Source organism: Triturus cristatus, chromosome 3_2 (genome assembly GCF_964204655.1).
Source record: "Triturus cristatus chromosome 3_2, aTriCri1.1, whole genome shotgun sequence".
NCBI lineage: Eukaryota > Metazoa > Chordata > Amphibia > Caudata > Salamandridae > Triturus > Triturus cristatus.
Window position 1 is genome coordinate 1040459904 of NC_140584.1, and position 20144 is coordinate 1040480047.

Sequence of the window (20144 nt, forward strand, 5' to 3'; positions counted from 1 at the left end):
GCCTAGGGCCTGTAGAATCGCTGGGGCTTCACTAATCCACCCAAGGCAGGTAAGTAAAAGACCCACGAGAGACGCGTGCAGTGTAAGAACACAGCCGCGGGTTCCCTATTGGTTTCAATGGAGCAAGTCGCGGTTGGATTTTTAAAGTTTTAGGGTACTTCTAGGAAGTCTACAAGCAAGTCACTTACAAGGTATGTAGTTTGAGGGCCAACACCCACAGGAGCACTGGAGTGCACAAGTTACCTCACCCAGGGAAGCCGGGTGCATAGGTGTCTTTTGGTGTCGGGTCGCGTCGTCGTTTTCTATGGAAGCCGAAGAAGTTTTGCTGCTTGTGAAGACTGAAGAAGTGTCCAGTGGAATCCAAGGCTGGATTCAAGATGAAGAAGACCAGAAAGCAGAAGGGACAGTGTTCACAGTCACTTGCCAGTGACCCGGGGCCAGGAAGATGGATGCCCACGGAAGTCGGGTGATTTCAGGTGATCAAGGGTGTTTTGACTCTTCAGCCACGAGGTCCAGGAAGCGTCGACGATGGCCAGGAGCTGGATTCGCAGTGTCCCGCAAAGTCTACAGCTTACTGAGGTGTTGGCAACCGGATTGGTGCCAACAAGCCTTGACAACAGCAAGTCTTGTGGAAATCAATGAAAGTCAGCGGTGCAGACCAGCAAGGTCTGAGGGACTCACCCAGCAAAGGTAAGTCAGGGCAGGCCTGGAGCAACCAGGGGAGCCCTTTGGTTTGATGAAGAAGTCTTCAGAGGACCCACAAGCCAGCCGGCAAGGGATCACAAAGACGCCTCATGAGGATTCGCTTCACAGGAGCCCACGGTCAATCAGGACGAGGTAGGCCTCTGATTTTCAAGGGAAATCCTGCTGAATGCTTGGACCACACGTGGTCCAATGCACAAGTTCATAGAATGTCATGAACCGGTTGCACTCGACAATAGTGCACGGTACCCGGGTATTGCAGTTCCTCATCACTCGTGGGGTCCACTCACCTCAGCTCTGCTGGGGACTCACAATGGCCGTTGAGAAGTCAGGAAATCCACTTCCAGGGCTGCAGGGACTTCGTTCTCCGGTGGGAGCGGGAAAGTTTGCGACCGTTGATTCAAGTTTTTGATGCCTGCCAAGCAGGGGTGTCACTCCTTGACTCCAAGGGAGAATCTTCCGTCTTCCAAAGGTAGTGGAACGTCGAAGGGCCAGGATTCTTCTTGTAGAGCGTCGTCCAGGGATATCTGATTTGCAATGGCAAGGTTTCCCTATCTTATACTAAAAGAAAGAGAGGGACTAGCTCTATTACCACTCCTCTAGGAGGGTCAGGGGGGTGGGTGGCTACACTCAATTGTTCTTTAATTATTGTTGGGCCTCCTCCACTACTAGTTTCAGTCAGCAGCAGGAGGGCAGCCCAGTGTCTGTGCTGATGGCATCCATTTTGTGATGCCAGGGCTCTTTCAGATTTCTACTGTGTTTCCACAGTGGGTACATGTCGTCCCCTCTAGAAGGGTGGGATCATACACCCACACCACTTACTGGTGAGGGGGTATGATTCTAAGTTGTTTGACACCAAACACGACATGTTTTGATGCAGTCATTCCAAAGTTAGCATTTACCGGGAGGTTATAATGCACTTAAGAGTATATGGTTTAACCGCATCCACAAACAGCCACAGAGAATAGACTCTGCCAGCTGGAGAGGGGCCCTGCTCAGGCAGAGGCCCCCCCTCACATTGTAAACCAAGCACCCTGCCCTCAGGATTGATAGGGCCTGCCTTAGGGGTGACTGATAGGTTTATATGTGTGTATATGGTGAGATATAGGAACCTATACCTCTGTGAGGAATGCTAACACTACCTCACCCAGGCTGCAGTAGCAGGCCTGTGTTGTCAGAATTAGTCTGCTTCCCAGGAGTGGCAAAATACATGCTTCAGCCCCTGGTAGGCCTGTAAAGTACCTATGTCCTTGGTACCTAAGGTACCATATACTAGGGGCTCGTAAGGCACCACAGTATCCAATCACTAGTGCATCTAGTATGCACTCCAAGTTGTTTAGAGAGAACAGAGAGACTGGGGCCCTGATTAGCAGGGACCCAGCCAGACTATAGCCAGAAACCAGTGTTAACATCAGAAAAAAAGTGGGGGCAACATAAGTGCAGATCCTACTATCCTACAATAGTAATAACAGAAATAAACTTGGAGCGAATTAGAAAGTGAATAGCACAGAAGCTGCACCTAACTTCGGAGTAAAGACATATAATCAAGTAAATCTAAAGGCAATGCAGAACTGAGATACATCTGCAGCAATCTGCACCAGAAAAGAGCATTGACTGTGGCAGCAGCAAAGAAGGAATTGGGCAGCAAGAGTTCCAGTACACAAAGGTTCAAACATCAATGCATGAACAAGGAGCTGTAAGCAATGGCAGCATACATGCAGTTCGAAGCAGGAGCAATCCCAGGGGGAAGTCACATGAAAGGGATGAATAAAACACATAAGACTAACCAAAGGTGTGCATTCCCATTCTCTTACACGCCCTGGTAGAGGGAATCCAGTGTTGAGGGCTAGCACTATTGAAATTATGGAGTGGCTGCCAGGTCTTCATGAATACCTGAAAGTGCATTCTGGGATCAGTAGTCTGCAGAAACAAGAGTGGGGTTTTCAGTATGTCCAATGTTGAGAAGGCAAGTAGGCAGAAAGACGTCATGCAGGGAGTTTTGATGAACCCTAGTGGTGAGTTCTAGGCTGCAGCTGGTCTGTGGACAGCACTTCCCTTCGTAAAGTCTAACTATCTCACTCTTGCAGGTTCTTTTTCATGGCTGCTTTTCCCCTTTGCCGCTATTATGCTATATGTGTATTCCTCCTTGCTTCTCCCTTTCTCTGTCTTGCTCAGGGTCAAAGTTTAATGATGAAAAATAAGTGTTGGACTCCAAAGATGAGTTCTGGTGCCCAACACATGCAACCAACAGCACAAATTAAGCACTGGTCGTACTAGTCTCTGCCTCTTCATATTTCTCTCCTTCGCCCCCTCCAACCATCCTAAATCATCCATCTTCACCCCTTTTTTTCTCAATCCATACTACCCTTCAATCACACACAGGAGCCTGGTGAGACCTAGTGCAAGAAAATAAATGCCCCCGATCTCTGCTTGAACTGTGAAATACAATAACATTCAGGGTTCAGTAGCCCCTCGGCCTCTTGGCCCCGGTGCCGCTGCACATGCTGCACCAATGTAAGCTACTCCCTTGCAGTCACAAAGCTGTACAGCCCTGCCATGATCCCCACTTCTCAGGCTTAACATCAGCCTTCCTTGTGAATTCAAGTGAACTGCTCTCTCAGGATCACTGTGCTTCTGGTTTTTCTCTGCATCAACAAATCTTTTGTTTACTTGCCAATAAGAAACATGAACTTGTGATTTGTGTCTGCTTTACAGACAAAGGTCTTGGCTCTGAGTCACCCTAACCTGGCATAGAAGTCCCTTAGGAGCCTTTTCCACTGGTGCCTTCCTGGGTGTTAAATGCCTTTAGAGTGTTAAATGCCTTTCCACTGGCAGAAGATATATCACTTCCCCCTGTGGAGGTAAAATACCCACATAATTTAGACTGAGCTACCATTACTACAGTGCAGCAGTAAATCAGTGGACAGATGCACAGCCACATTGGCTGATTTCGCTTTGGCCTTTTCCTGTGGCTGTATGTCCGCAGCGAATCAGAAGGCAGCATTGGAGGTCACTGGCTGAAGGCGGTATTGTGTGAATGCCAACATATCCCATCCCTGGACAGACAGGGGGTGGTGCCCAGAATGTTAGTGACCTCATGCATACAATCAGACACAAATAAAGAATAACCACTCAAGCCCAGGGGACAGGGTTCTGTCAACCAAATATCTCAAAACTTTCCCTTAGTAAAATCAAAACATGCAAATCTCCTATTATGCTTCACCCACAACAGTCATATTTGATTTACTCACACACACGTAATAATGTATATAATAGCTAAATACCATCAAGAGATCAACATATATATATGGCTTTAATCCTATTAAAAAAACGATCCATTAAAAATACATAATTTGGTAAATACACGTACATAAAAACGTATAATTTTTTTAAAACCAAGGAGGACATTCCAAAGACCCCACAATGTGCCTTTCAATACGTGCACCAATACTATATATATAACTCATTGTCCATGCAGTTCCTTAATAGTATATACAAACCAACGGTGCAACGTAATTGATGCCCTTCCAAGCTTTAATTAAAAAAAAATGTTTTTATGTATGTGTATTTTTCAAATTATTTATTTATAATGGAATGTTTTTGAATAGGATTAAAGCCATATATATTTTTGAACCGTGTTGTGGTTTTCAGCGAATATATATATTATTACGTGTTTGTGAGGAATTCGGATATGATTGTTATGGGTGAAATGTAATAACAGATTTGCACGTTTTGCTCATACATACAGCCGTTTCCATCAGCTCCTTATGGGAAGCCTTTGCAGAGATAAATCTGCCCTCATCAGACAGCTTATTCATGATGCAAATGATGTCAGATGTGGAGGAATTGTACAACACTGATTGGATTTTACATAAGTGTATTTTTAACCATTGCCTCTAGTCCTGAGGGCTGAATCTGTGCATACTGTGGTGGTCCATCTTACTCATTACCCAGAGGCCTGACTGAGAGCTTAGGCTATGCATATTGTGGGTGCCTTTCCTACTGATTGCCCAGAGCTGCCCACTGCGTGTGACTCCTTACCCAGTGCCAGTGGATTGAGAGCTTGGACTGTGCACACTGTGGTCACCTTTCTTACTCTTCGGCTAGAGCATGGGTACTGACAAGCATATTCTCAAGGGCAAAAAGGTTTGATTTGTGATGTGCCCGAGGGCCGCATTGATGCTAGCGGGATGGAGGTCGGGCGAGGGGAGTGGGGGGGGGGGGATTGGTGGTAAGGTAGGAGCAAGAGAAGGGAAGGATACACATCTAGTGACTGAACTGAACAATTTGAAACCATAAACCTTGGGATTAATCCCAGCTTTCTCACTTTTCCAAATTGTGTGATCCTAGGCAATTGTTTAATTTTACGCTCCATCCTTTTTCTTCATTATGACATACAAAAAGACTGCAAAATACATGACTTCAGGGTATGCGCTGTACAAAACCTGCTCCTGTGTTTGATTAATAAACTATAATGTTGTTCTTGTATAACGGAAACCCAGGCCACCCAAAAAGTGCACATTAGAATAGACTTTATTAGTTCACTATTGGCATTTTTGTCATGGTAGGGGGAAGAATGAATGCTTCTAAATGCATGCTTGAAAACTATCACTTTAAATTAATAACTCTCAATGCACTGATATAATCCATTGTACTAAGGTGAAAAGGTTCTGCATGTTAATTAAATACACTTTTGAATTTTGCAGAGAATTTCATAATTTTATACTTTTGCTGCAAGATGTCTTTAGAAATGAAGGCGTTTGTAAAGCTAAGCACAGGACTCCCTAGTTACATCCTTTTTTACCAACAATTAACCATGAACGCAGTGATTGTCTATTTAATAGCTTTTTAGGTCGAGGGACCGTCCGGTCTGCCGAAGGCAGAACCGGAAGTCCGGAGATTTAATGTTTCTTAGAGTGGCTATTTAGCCCGCCTCTCTTTTTGCTTCTCCTCCATTGGCTGGCTTCCTAAACGGAGGCCAGCCATTGGAAGAGAGAGCCGTCCCTCCAAATAGGCTCCGTCTTTTTCAGATTCGGGGGCGTGTTCCGTGCTGTTCTTTCCACTTTTTAGCCACGCCCCCGAATCTGAAACCGCCGCTGCGTTTCTCCGAGGCATTTCTGCTTCGCCTCAGAGAAAGGCGGTGGTGTTCAGGGCGATTCCCTCAACGACGATTCCCTCAAGCACGTAAGACTTGTTTAAATTAACTCTTCATCCATCTGTTTTCACTTTCCTTATTCGTCCTGTGCTGGAAATCACTGATGTAAATGCCGTATCTTCAGAGTGGCTTCAGAGAATTATGTTCCTGGGTGGAAGGCAGGCTCCCACAGGGCTTATTATGATATCCGTCTATCAAGCTCTGTCTTTCAGTCTCACTAATCGTGTTTTTAATACAATAAACATAATTACTTTACATATATTACCAGTGATATCCTTTGCCTCGCGCTACGTAGCCCTGCTGGTATGTGGAATGTGCTTTATACCTATGTTATGCGGTATATCACAGCTGTATGGCCATGCAGCATAGCAGTATGTGGGGCTCCACCAATCAAGAGGGAGATAACATGCCGCCACCCATTTCAGAGCAACGCACAGCGGATTGGTGGAATTTAAGGTTTTAACACAATAACACATTTTTAGGCGACATGGCTGTCTTCTACGCCCAAATATTTGGTACAACCTTCAACTGTGAATATTTATTTGCATTTTAGCCCGAATATAACAGGGCCACTTGCGAATATATGCTGATGCGATTTGTGAAAGTTCACGAGAGCATTCTCTTTGAGCCCCAAAACATACAGCTTAATTTCCCAGCCTAGCTTTCTGAAATGTTTCCCTTCCTATGTCCTTTCGTTTTCACTGCTTAAGGGTTTGGAAATATGCTCTGTTCCGGAACTCTGAAAGAAGCGTGCAACAAATGACACATCAAATATGTCTACCTCCTGTTGTAATTTCCGTGAACCGCTTTGTAGAAAGATGCTTAATTTCTAAAGTAAACGCAGACGCTGCTGTTACAGAGCCCCCTCATTCTGGTGGTAGCGGCTGCCAGTCTAAAGGACAGTCCTGGCTGGGGGTTGTCAGTGTGTGAGTGTAAGTGCACGTTTACACGCCCAACAGCCCACCTCCTCATTACACGCCTGTTACCTGTAATCACAGGGATCTACCCTGACGCCAGTCTGTCATCACCAGGCCCCGAAGGGACAGCTGCAGAAGAGTCTGTCTCCAGCTCGGCTGTTCTTTCAGGGCTGGACATATAAGCGTCTCAGGTGAGGCTGGAAGGAGTGCACTGACTGGAGCTCACCTTTAGAACGGCACGGACCTCTGAGCTCCCAGGACGGCGGGCCTGTAGGTACGGTAATCACTTTACCCCGTAGGCTTTGGACTTGTTCCTCCAAACACTAAACGTTTTCTTTCAGAATGGCTTTTATGGTTCAAAAAAACAGTCTGAAACCAAGAAAGCCATTTCCTTTTTAATTGAAAAGTGCATACGCTTATCGGGCGTCTTCTTTCCTCTCTTATAAAGTGAAATGTTTTCACCCATTGGAGGATGGCTCCAATAGTAGTCCTTTCTGTCTTTGGCACGAATTCCCTCCATTAGGGCCACCCATGAACTTTTAATAAAAGAAATGTTCTTCAATTTTTGTGGGAGGAGATGCTTAGTTTAAAGTTCCCCTTTCATCCATACCATGTTGAAGGATGTGTGGTGGTTTAGGTGAAATGGGGCGTGGCATGGGCACCGAAGTGAGTTTTTTCCAATTCCAGCTCATAATGTTTGATCTCTGTGGATTGACTGACAGGTTAATTGCAGGAGGTTCAACCCCCAGCAAAGGGGCATTTGAAGATCGGGAGTATTTATTTCCTTGCTAATCCCCGCCATTTGCATAGCTCACCTCTTCATCTGCAGACAAAGGTAGACGCCCCCTCTAAGCCACCGTGTCCCCCTCTCCCACCCACTTACCCAGCGCTGTTTGGGACTCTTGTTTAACATGTCAATCCGGCCAAAACGTCCAACTCCTCCGAACAGGCTGTCGGGGCTGCCTCCTTCCCCTCATGGGACGTTTAGTTAGCTATAATTTCTACAGATCCAGATTTTTTTTTTATTTCTGGCAGTTTTCTATAGCAAGAACTCGACCCGAAGGCACAGGGAGCGCTTAACATGAGCACCAGTTACACTACTCAAGGAGATACTCATTTTTGATAAGCAAGGAGAGATTAGTGATTTGCCCACAATCACAGGGTGTGTATGTGCTTTCCAGTATGGAGCAGCTTTGCTCATTCATTTGCTGGTCGCTGAAGTAAAACGCCTGAAGGCGTATTCTCTCGCTCGTGACTTCTTCAGAGCGCTGCCGTGACAGAGTGTTATCTATTTCTGTCTCACTCTGGTGCATGTACCTTTCTCTCTATCTCACTACATCACAACATCACTCTATGCTTATATATCACTACCTCACAACATCCCTCTCCCTCACTACCTCACTCTCTATCTACCTCACTCTCTATCTACCTCACTCTCTATCTCACTACCTCACTCTCTATCTACCTCACTCTCTCTCACTACCTCACTCTCTATTTCAATACCTCACTCTCTCTCTCTATCTCACTACCTCACTCTCTCTCTGCTAATGCAATAGGTATCACATATGCAAAAAAAAAGCTAATGCCAATAGAAATGACAATGCCATTTATTTAGGGATACAAAAATGATTAAAAAAAATAATGAGCAATACCAATAGCTCTACCTATAATATTGCCGAGACCATTGCATTGTAAATGCTTGTTTATTGTTAGTGTCGAGTTGAGTAAACAGCAGCCCAGTGTTCCTTTTGACCAGGGGCCGCATGTAAGGTCAGGTGTGGGGGGGTGCATGCGCCCCCGGCCTGTACTTTGAATATTCATGGGCTTGAGGGTGGATCGCTCGGAGCTTGGACGTTTTTGTAAACCTTTGAGCAGAGGCATGACAGCTGGGGTTAGGTGCTCTGCAAGGGCCTTCTCACTGCACAGAGGTTTGAGGGATTCCGCTGTGTATGCTTCCTGGGTTTGTCACCCATTCTCAGTGGTCTCTGAGCTTAGGTTTAGGTTTAGGGATTTATAGAGCGCATACCCGCGGGCATCCCAGCGCAGTAACAGGTAAGGGCAGCTGTCTGGCTGAGGCTGTACTCACTGCATGTGTCTCTGTTACCTACCACCCAGAGGCCTGGGAGCTTGGCCTGCGTGGCTGCCCTTCTCATCCATTGCCCACGGTGTGGAGAGCTGGATCTATGCCCAGAGACATGAAAGATTGCGTTGTGCACAGACAGGCTTGCTGTCTTACCCACTGACCATGGGGTGGAGCGTGTGATGTTTTGACTGTCCACACTGTGGCTGCCCTTCTAACCTGCTGCTCAGAGGCATGCGAGCTTGGTTTAGGTACACTGCTAGTTCCTTTTTCACGCATCCCACGCCCTGGGTCCTCTCACCTATCCACAGAAGTTTATGCATTAGAGAAGACATTTCGAGTTTAGCAAGATATACTCCATTCCTTCATGGCAGAGGCTGCTCTGATAAAGTGCAGCCGGCCATATGTAGAGGTCTCTGGCTGCCTGTTGAAAATCTCTTTGCCCTCAGAGGACCCACTTCCATGATGGTTTATCTCAAAGCACTTTAAGTTTGCTGAACAGCCACTATGTTCCATGCAGCCACTCAGGAAACTGGTTTTCTTTCCAAAAACAAACTCATGGACTTTGTTTTAAAAAAAAGAATGGTTCTGACATCCTGGGAGGTTCTCCTATGGTGTGGGGGTCTTTTTTTTGTTCGGCACTGGCAGACTCTTCCTGGCCATCCCAAACAGGGGAAAAAGATGTCAGAATGTCTGCTGATGTCTTTAAGGCCATCAGTGCAAGGCTTCTGCTGGCGAAAAAACAGCGGGGCTTTGATGGCAGATATCTGGCAGATATCTGACAGTTTACTAACCCTAAATAGAGAATGTTAAGTGGCGGAGTTCCCTCTCCACCAGACTCTCCAGGTCCCTAGTTGCCTCTAGGTCTGAATTTGGCTTTGCGCATTGCATGTGGCTTTCACACCTAATGCCCGCAGGGATTCAGCTTTGCACAACTCCCTTGGATTTCACTATTTCCTAGCAGCCTGAGTTGTTGTGCTGTAGCATGATGAGTGCTTTTCTTACCTGCTGTATATCAGTATCAAGGCTCCTTTCCTAGCAGTCTGCTTGTGGTCTTAGGGCTTTTGTTAGGACTGAAAAGTCCCCTGCTTGGTGACAGACATGAATCGCTGCCCTGAGTGCCCCATCTGCAATGAAATCTGGATCCCTGGTGCTGATTATTGGTCATGGATGAACACTGATTACAGGTTTGCGCCTTCAGCTAGGCGGGCCTCACTGTAATATAGTCTGTTTAGATTGGGAGGGGTGCACCAGGTGCTACACTCATGAAGTCCGTAAATGCAAGATAGGTCCAAGTGTCCTGGTTCTGGGTGGTGTTGCCTACATCTGTTTTTAAATGGTGGAGGAGATTTGGCTCGAGGCACTGGACCTTTCCTGCTTCGTTTCTGTAACAGTACAATGGGAGTTTGAGCATGTACCCCTCCTTGATTGGTATGTGTATTTAGATTTCTCAGGTAACTCCCTTTTAGGTTCTGATGTATTTTTTAGAAAAAGGCAATTGTCTTGTGTTATCTTGAAAAGATTCTTTATTGGTTACATCCTTGTATTTCCAGAGTTATATTGTTTTGTACTGTAAAGGTGCAACAGCCGACACGTGTTTCGCCCTAGGTGGTCAATACCACCAGGGCTTTTTCAAGGCTTATGGATTAATCAGAGGATCAGAGAAACAATTTCCTTTTGATTTGATATACGATACATCGGTCTTCTAGTAAATATAATAAAAGCTGACATTATTTATTTAGAGCGGAGCAGCTATCCCGGGTCAATCCCTCGTTCCGAACGTCGTGGCGATCTAGAAGGTAGGGGGCTATTAGCATTATCTGGAGTAAAGTAACACAAGCACAGTGGTGGCAGCATACCCATTTTTGTATTCAGTAGACTCAGTAATATGAACAGGCCTCTTTACCTGTGTCAATGAAGTGGTACCTATGTGCCCACTTGTGTAAAGTTCTGTGGCTGTGTACTTAACTCACCCTTGGTGTGCATGGATTGTGTGCAGCGCAGGATAGCATGCAAAACGTTTGTGCGCATGCTGCAACAGCACATGATACTTGCATGCGCATGTTGGGTTGCATGTGTATGACCTGTGGGTAACATTATGGAAGCACAGGTCCTGCAGAGGCTACAGAGATGAGGACTGCAACCTGCAAACAGGCAATGTGTATTGTTAGCATTCTGGAGGGCTTGAGAAGGCTGTGTGGGTTATGTGATGCTTTGTATTTTTACATTAAAGACTTTTTTTCATAAATGCTTATGTTTGACTGGACAATCCAATTCTTGCTATTACTGTTGGTATGCTGAGTTGTGAGCCCGTGTTGCCTAGCCCCTACCTCCCTGCCCCAAGATGCCTTTCACTGCTCAACTCGCGCTACCACTGAGAGTCATGTGCTAAACGGGGTAGTATTTGGTCCAGTTTTTCAGGACTCATAGCAGTTGAGGCCCCAGGACACCAGGAGTAACATGCCGCAACCCCCACGTATTGGGCCCAATAGCACCTTCTTGCCCTGTGGGCTCTGAAATGGGTTCTGAGAGGTTTGGTTCCCTGCACTTCCCAGCCCGAGCCTTTCTTTTCCATCTCCATAGACCCAAGAGCTTTGTTCTGAGCATGGCTTGAGCCTTTCTTCACATCTCCCTATGCCAGAGGATTCACACTGGGTGCATTACATCAGACTTTCTTGCACAGCCTCGGGCTTTCTTAGCCACCTCCCTAGGCTTGAGGGTCTAGAGTCTAGACACCTCCCTAGGCCTGAGGGTCTAGAGTCTATACATCCCCCTAGGCCTGAGGGTCTAGAGTCTAGACATCCCCCTAGGCCTGAGGGTCTAGAGACTAGACACCTCCCTAGGCCTGAGGGTCTAGGGTCTAGACACCACCCTAGGCCTGCGGATTTAGAGTCTAGGGTCTAGACACCTCCCTAGGCCTGAGGGTCTAGAGTCTAGACACCTCCCTAGGCCTGAGGGTCTAGAGTGTAGACACCTCCCTAGGCCTGAGGGTCTTGAGTATAGACATCTCCTTAGGCCTGAGGGACTAGAGTCTAGACACCTTCCGATCAATCAATCAATCAAACAACATTTGTAGAGCGCACTGCATACCCGTGAGGGTCTCAAGGCGCTGGGGGGGCACTACTTATCGAACAGCCAGGTCTTGAGTAGCCTCCTGAAGGTCAGCTGGTCTTGGGTCTGTCGTAGGTTAAGTGGGAGGGTGTTCCAGGTCTTGGCGGTGAGGTGGGAGAAGGACCTCCCGCCGGTGGTTGTTCTTCAGATGCGCGGGACGGTCGCGAGTGCGAGGTCGGCGGAGAGGAGCTGGCGGTTGGGGGTGCAGAAGGAAAGTCGTTTGTTGAGGTAGGCTGGGCCGGTCTTGTGGAGTGCCTTGTGTGCGTGGGTGAGGAGCTTGAAGGAGATTCTCTTGTTGATGGGGAGCCAGTGCAGGTTTTTCAGGTGGGGGGTGATTTGGCCGTGGCGTGGTACGTCGAGGATTAGTCGTGCCGAGGCGTTTTGGATGCGTTGCAGTCGTTTGATGAGCTTGGTCGGGGCTCCCGCGTAGAGGGCATTTCCGTAGTCGAGTCTGCTGCTGACGAGGGCCTGGGTGACTGTTCTTCTTGTATCTGTCGGGATCCACCTGTAGATCTTGCGGAGCATGCGGAGGGTGTTGAAGCAGGAGGAGGAGATGGTGTTGTCTTGCTTGGTCATGGAGAGCGTTGAGTCGAGGATGATTCCAAGGTTGCGTGCGTGCGTGGTCGGTGGGTGTCGGGGCTGTCCCCAGTGCCGGCGGCCACCAGGAGTCGTCCCAAGCTGAAGGGTTGGAGCCGAGGATGAGGACCTCCGTTTTGTCCGAGTTCAGCTTCAGTTAGCTAGTCTTCATCCAGTCGGCGATGGCCTTCATTCCTTCTTGGAGGTTGAGGGAGGACCCCTGAGGTACGCCGCAGATGATCTTGGAGGCTTCGGATCGGAATGGGGGGAGGCGGACGCTCTGGGTTCTGCCGCAGAGGAAGGAGGTGGTCCATTCCAGAGCCTTGTCTCGGATCCCTACGGCATGGAGGCGTGCGCGTAGTGTGCGGTGGCAGACGGTGTCAAAGGCAGCGGAGAGGTCAAGGAGGATGAGGCCCGCAGTCTCACCGTTGTCCAGCAGTATCCTGATGTCATCGTTGGCGGCGATGAGGGCAGTCTCGGTGCTGTGGTTGCTGCGGAACCCTGACTGGGAAGGGTCCAGGATTCTGTTTTCTTTCAGGTATTGGGTTAGCTGTCTGTTGACGATCTTCTCGATGACCTTGGCCGGGAACGGGAGCAGAGAGATGGGCCGGAAGTTCTTGAGGTCTCTAGGGTCTGCCTTGGGTTTTTTGAGTAGGGCGTTGAGCTCGGCGTGTTTCCAGCTCTCTGGGAAGGTCGCGGTCTCGAGGGAGATATTGATGACGTTGCACAGGTGGGGTGCAATGATGCTGCTGGCTTTGTTGAAGATGTGGTGCGGGAATGGGTCTGACGGGGAGCCGGAGTGGATTGTGCTCATGGTCTTGATGGTGTCATCGATGCTCACGCTGGTCCAGGCTAGCAGGAGGTCGTGGTCGATGGTGTGCGGGGATACTGTTGTGTTGGTGTCTGTTGGGGCTGTCTGGGTTTTGAAGCTGTCGTGGATGTCTGCTATCTTGCAGGGGAAGAAAGTGGCGAGGTAGTCGCACAGAGCTTTCGACGGCGGGATGTTGTTGGTGTTGGAGAGTTCCTTCACGATGTTGAAGAGCTCCTTGCTATTATGTGCGTTGTTGTCGAGGCGGTCTTTGAAGGAGGTCCTCTTGGCAGTCCTGATGAGGTGATGGTGGTTGCAGGTGGCGTCCTTGTGGGCTGCGTGGCTATCCGGAGTCTGTTTGCTGTGACATTTCTTCTCTAGCTTCCGGCAGGCTCGCTTGGAGGCTAGGAGTTCTGGGGTGAACCAGCTGGCCCGCTTGCTGGTGTCTCTGTGGGGGGGTTTCTTCAGCGGGTCGAGGGTGTTGGCGCAGTCGTCGATCCAACGTCTGAGGTTGCAGGCAGCGTCGTCGGTGTTGGAGGGTTCGGTGGGTGGGCTGAGAGCGAGGTTTACCTGTGGTTGGTCTGCAGTGATTTTTCTCCAGCAGTGGCAAGCGATCTGTTGGGTGCGGTGGTGTGGGGTGGGTTTCTGGAAGGAGAAGTGGATGCAGCGGTGGTCGGTCCAGAGGAGTTCGGTGGTGTGGCTGAATGCGACGTGGGGTCTTGCGGAGAAGATGGGGTCAAGCGTGTGGCCTGTGGAGTGGGTAGGCGTTGTGACGAGTTGCCTCAGTCCAAGGTTGGCGAGGTTGTCGATCAGGGTTGTCGAGTTGCTGTCGTTGTCGTTCTCCAGGTGAAAGTTCAGGTCTCCGAGGAGGATGTAGTCGGTGAAGGTCAGGGCGTGCGTGCTGATGAAGTCGGCGATGGAGTCGCTGAACTAGGGTCGGGGTCCGGGGGTTCTGTAGACGAGGGTGGCTCTGAGGGTGGAATTGGGGTCAGTGTGGATCTGGAAATGCATGTGTTCGGCGGTGCTGAGAGTGTCTTCGGTGCTGGTCGACACCCTGATGCTGTTCTTGTGGACGATGGCGATTCCTCCTCCGACTCCGTTGGTGCGGTCTCTGTGGGTGATCTTGTAGCCGTCTGGGATGGCTATGGCGATGTCGGGTGCAGAAGAGTCGTTCATCCAGGTCTCTGTTAGGAAGGCGATGTCCGGGGATGATGTGTCGAGCAGGTCCCAGAGCTCGACGGCGTGTGTGCGTGCGGAGCGGGTGTTCAGTAATATGCACTGGAGGTGGTTGAGGTCTTTCTTGGCGGGTTGTTCGGCGGCTCTGAGGCTGGTGTAGCTGCAGTTCCGGAAGGTGAAGGGTCCGTGTGTGCGTTTCGGGGCGGGCTTGAAGCAGGAGTGGGTCCGTTCGGGGATGAGAGCGTGGAGTGTGCTGGCATCGTAGCGTTGGCAGTCGTCGTGGCGGGCGCGGGGGCCAGGGGTTCTGGCGCTGTGCGCCGTCCAGGTGCAGACGGGCACAGACAGGCTTGCCTTAGCCACGCCTTCGGTGCGCCAGCGGCGCGGTCGCGCGGCTGCCGCCATATATGGGGATGTGGGAGGGAGGAGCAGCTGGGAGGCGGGAGGCGGGAGGCAGGGACAGCGAATGGGCAGTGAGAGGGCGGGGCTGCAGGGGACGCAGCGGCAGGAACGGGAGCTGGTGGGGGCACCTGGAGGTAACCGGGCACAACAGGGGGAGACAGAAGGCAAAGGCAAAATACGGGCACAAGATAAGGGCAGCGAGGGGGAGACAGAAGGAAAAAAGGCAACAATCAGGGAAGCGAGGGGGAGACAGAAGGCAAAATACGGGCACAAAATAAGGGCAGCGAGGGGGAGACAGAAGGCAAAATACGGGCACAAAATAGGGGCAGCGAGGGGAGACAGAAGGCAAAAAGGCAACAATCAGGGCAGCGAGGGGGAGACAGAAAGCAAAATATGGGCACAAAACAAGGGCAGCGAGGGGGAGACAGAAGGCAAAAGGCCTTAGGGTCTAGAGTGTAGAAACCTCCCTAGGCTTGAGGGTCTTGAGTCTAGACATCTCCCTAGGCCCGAGGGTCTAGAGTCTAGACACCTCCCTAGGCCCGAGGGTCTAGAGTCTAGACACCTCCCTAGGCCTGAGGGTCTAGAGTGTAGACACTTCCCTAGGCCTGAGGGTCTAGAGTGTAGACACCTCCCTAATTCTGAGGGTCTATAGTGTAGACACCTCCCTAATTCTGAGGGTCTTGAGTCTAGACACCTCCCTAGGCCTGAAGGTCTAGAGTGTAGACACCTCACTAGGCCTGTGGGTTAAGAGTCTAGACACTCCCTAGGCATGAGCGTCTAAAGTCTAGACACCTCTCTAGGCCTGAGCGTCTAGAGTCTAGAAATTCCCTAGGCCTGAGTATCTAGACTCTAGACACCTCCCTAGGCCTGAGGGTCTAGAGACTAGACACCTCCCTAGTCCTGAGGGTCTAGGGTCTAGATACCACCCTAGGCCTGAGGAGTTAGAGTCTAGGGTCTAGACACCTTCCTAGCCCTGAGGGTCTAGAGTCTAGACAACTCCCACAGCCTGGGAGTCTAGTGTCTAGACACCTTCCTAGGCATGAGGGTCTAGAGTCTAGGGTCTAGACACCTCCCTAGGCCTGAGGGTCTAAAGTCTAGACACCTCCTTAGGCCTGAGGGTCTAGAGCCTAGACACCTCCCTAGGCCTGAGGGTCTTGAGTCTAGAAATCTCCCTAGGCCTGAGGGTATAGAGTCTAGACACCTTCCTAGACCTTAGGGTCTAGAGTGTAGACACCTCCCTAGACCTGAGGGTCTTGAGTCTAGACACCTCCCTAGGCCTGAGGGTCTAAAGTCTAGACACCTCCTTAGGCCTGAGGGTCGAGAGTCTAGACATCTCCCTAGGCCTGAGGGTCTAGAGCCTAGACACCTCCCTAGGCCTGAGGGTCTTGAGTCTAGAAATCTCCCTAGGCCTGAGGGTATAGAGTCTAGACACCTTCCTAGACCTTAGGGTCTAGAGTGTAGACACCTCCCTAGACCTGAGGGTCTTGAGTCTAGACACCTCCCTAGGCCCGAGGGTCTAGAGTCTAGACCCGCCGCGGTCGGTAGTAGGAGTACCTGCAGGGCGGTGACGTGGGGAGGGGGAGGGGCAGGGTGGGGGGTAGTAAACTATGGATTACGGAGGTTTACAGGTAAGTAAACATATAAAATAATAAAACGAATTTCGTTGCGTGCACTGCATCCCCAAATGCGATGCAGTGCACGCAACGAAATTCGTTTTATTAATTTATATGTTAACTTACCTGTAAGCTTCCGTAATCCATAGTTTCCTACCCCACACCCTGCCCCTCCTCCTCCCCACGTCACCGCCTTGCAGGTACTCCTACTACCGACCGCGACTGGTCTAGACACCTCCCTAGGCCTGAGGGTCTAGAGTCTAGACACCTCCCTAGGCCTGAGGGTCTAGTGTCTAGACACCTCCCTAATTCTGAGGGTCTTGAGTCTAGACACCTCCCTAGGCCTGAGGGTCTAGAGTGTAGACACCTCCCTAGGCCTGAGGGCTAAAGTCTAGACACCTCCTTAGGCCTGAGGGTCGAGAGTCTAGACACCGCCCTAGGCCTGAGCATCTAAAGTCTAGACACTCCCTAGGCCTGAGGGTCTAGAGTCTAGACACTCCCTAGGCCTGAGCATCTAAAGTCTAGACACCTCCCTAGGCCTGAGCGTCTAGAGTCTAGACAATCCCTAGGCCTGAGTGTCTAGGGTATAGACACCTCCCTAGGCCTGAGGGTCTGGTGTCTAGACTGTACACACTGGTTTATGCACACTTACAACACTATATATGGATGATACTGTGCAGCAAAATGTACTATAACAGCATGTACAAAGTGGTAAAAAGATTGTGTGTGTGCATTGACATAAGTTTGAAAACACCCCCACCCCCATTAACACAATAGGTAGGTACACAGGAGCTCAATCCCCAGACGCGGCTGTGAGCTTGTGTAAAGAAATACATAACAAAAGATGTAGGGAGCTTCATATGTTGTGTGTTCAGATTAAGTAAACAAGATGTGCGCAGCATCAGTTCTCATACTCTGCTTTCACTTCCTCATTTGAAACAACAGCAGCACTTTAGGGTGAGAAGCACCTGTCAAAAACCACCAGATACCACCTTGTTTACCCGGCTCTCGGTTCACCCGCCTCGGGTAGAGGCGCAAGCCCCACGGCCGGTGGTCAGTCCGCCACGGGACCGTGGCGCAGCACTGGCAGCATCTTAAAGACAGAAAACATACAAAAGTCCCTATATAGTTTTTAGCTATAACGTTATACACTAGAGTAATAACCGTAAGAAACTCAAAAGACCATATAGATATACAGTTTATAAACCAACAACAATTGGTCAGTGCAACACAAAGAGCGAATAAGAACCTTATTAAAATCAATATAGAATTTATTCAATAATATTATACAATAAAATAGAATTCATAAAATCACAATACACAATTCAAATTTAAAACGAAAAACATTTCATTATAAAAGTACACGTTTTGTAATATTGTTAGAAAACAGGAAAAGTCGACGCTGCGTTTCGGTGAGTCTTTGATTTGTCACCTTCTTCAGGACAGTTTTCTAAGTCATAGAAACATTTTTTTTTATTTATCTCCAGTGTTACTACTGTAATTATTATATATATTAATCTAAAGATTTCATGACATAATAAGTTCTTACTTCTGACATACATGTTACATATTTATTTACCATCCTCAATATGTTTTGTTTTAAACTAGAATCATGAATATATATATTTTTTTTATAAAAAATAGACACTCTACAATCTCATTACATTTTTCATCCTGGCAGTATAACATTCTAATGAAAAAACATAAAGATTATTTTAACACATACCTAAATGGAGGTTAGGTTTTTGATTTGTAGAAGTAATCTTCTTGTCATTAAGAACTGAGAATGTGTCACTTTTAAAAAACAAAACTCTAGAATGAAGAGAACCAGACCAATCAGAATTATTATTCAACAATAACTCCAAAAATAATCTGTACATCACATCTACAGTTTTTATCTGTTCCTATTGTATTAGAGGCCAGATTGAGGAAGTTGTGTTTGCTGTGGCCACCATTATATAATATTATTCTTCAAGGAGGTCCATATATTCTGTAAGAAAATATATACAAATATATGTAGAGTCTATTCTACATCTATATAATAAAAATAATCTTAAAAAATTATAATAAGTTTACCAGCAGGCAAGGAAAAAGATGAAATAGTGCTAAAGGCTGATCCGCCGTGATACCATGCACTATAATTATGTTCCCAAGTTTCGCCGTTTATTTTATATGTTTTGGCGAGGAGGAGACTTTTCTAATGGAAACAGAAACATTTTTATTTATATATCTCTAAACGATTATAATTGTAATCTAATTCTTAGTCTACAAATAATAGCCCGTCAATTTATTACTTGATTATAACACAGACATGATCATCAAAAAAACGGGTTGGTCAAAATCCTATAAAGAAGAAATATATTTCACTTATGGGCCTTATCTTAAAACTTTTTAGTACACTTTTCATTATAGCGCTCCATTTGACGAATTTAATAATCGCTTGGGTGTGCTAAAAATTGTCAGAGATTTTAACGTTCTAAACTATATGTGCAGTATTTAAAGGAATCGGATTCATTATTCTGCAATGTTTTTTCATCACTTTCTTTTAGTATGCTAAAAACTATATAGGGACTTTTGTGTGTTTTCTGTCTATACTTACCCTGTCCCTATTAACAATTTTAGGGTACCTCCCTTTTTTTGTTTCAGCATCTTAAAGCCGCCCTCGTGCAGGGACAAGTCCAGAAATACCCGCCGCACAATTCCAGCATTCTGTGCAAGAGGGTGAGCTGCGGCGTGTCATCAGTAGCAGGCTGCTCCGTTTACGGTGACGACATCGAGGTGGATGGGAAGTCACGTTGAAGACATCTTCAGGTGGTGTTGCGTAAATTGGGCCAAAACCTTGTGGCGGCACCAGGAGGTAGAGAAATGTGGGCGGAAATACTCTGAGCTCAGATTCCAAGCGCACCTCTCGTCAGATACAAACAACTGACCTCGCTTAGGCAGCGGACTGTTTTTAAAGGGTGTGGCGAGCATTTCACTATGTAACACACCATAAAAGGCTCCTCTTCCAGTGGTCCCATGCCCGCAGGCTTCCTTGCACCAGATCAGGTCAGATCTTCTGGGGTGTAGCTACAGAGGGGTGAGGTGTTTGGGGTGTTACACCTTCTTAATAAATGTATTATTTAATAAATAGTTGGGTACAGGAGTTTTTAGTCGGATATGGTAAGGTGCTTTTGGATTTCACCTGGGATTTTTTTTAATTACTCTCTCAGACAAAAACACCCGCACACCCACACTCGTCTCAGTTGTGAAGGTCTTAAAACACAGTTATCTACAAAATACTGTGTTTTAAGTATCTCTCACAATCCACATTTCTTCCTCTTTCCACTTGCCCCTAAGACTCCCTCATGCGTTGCTTCTCATATAATGAATAACATGATATTATAGCATGATTGTCAGAAAATCTGAAGCTCATCCCCCCCCAGTCTTACTGACAGAGCTACGCCCCCGCTGACCATTCCAACACACATCACACACATCGCTTTATCTATGTTGACCCAGCTCTGTGCAAAGAACTGATGGTGAGAGCCAGTCTGGTAAGACTGTGTGCAACGCTAGCTCAACAGAAACTGTGAGGGACTCAGTGGAGGTGATGTGCCACGGAAGA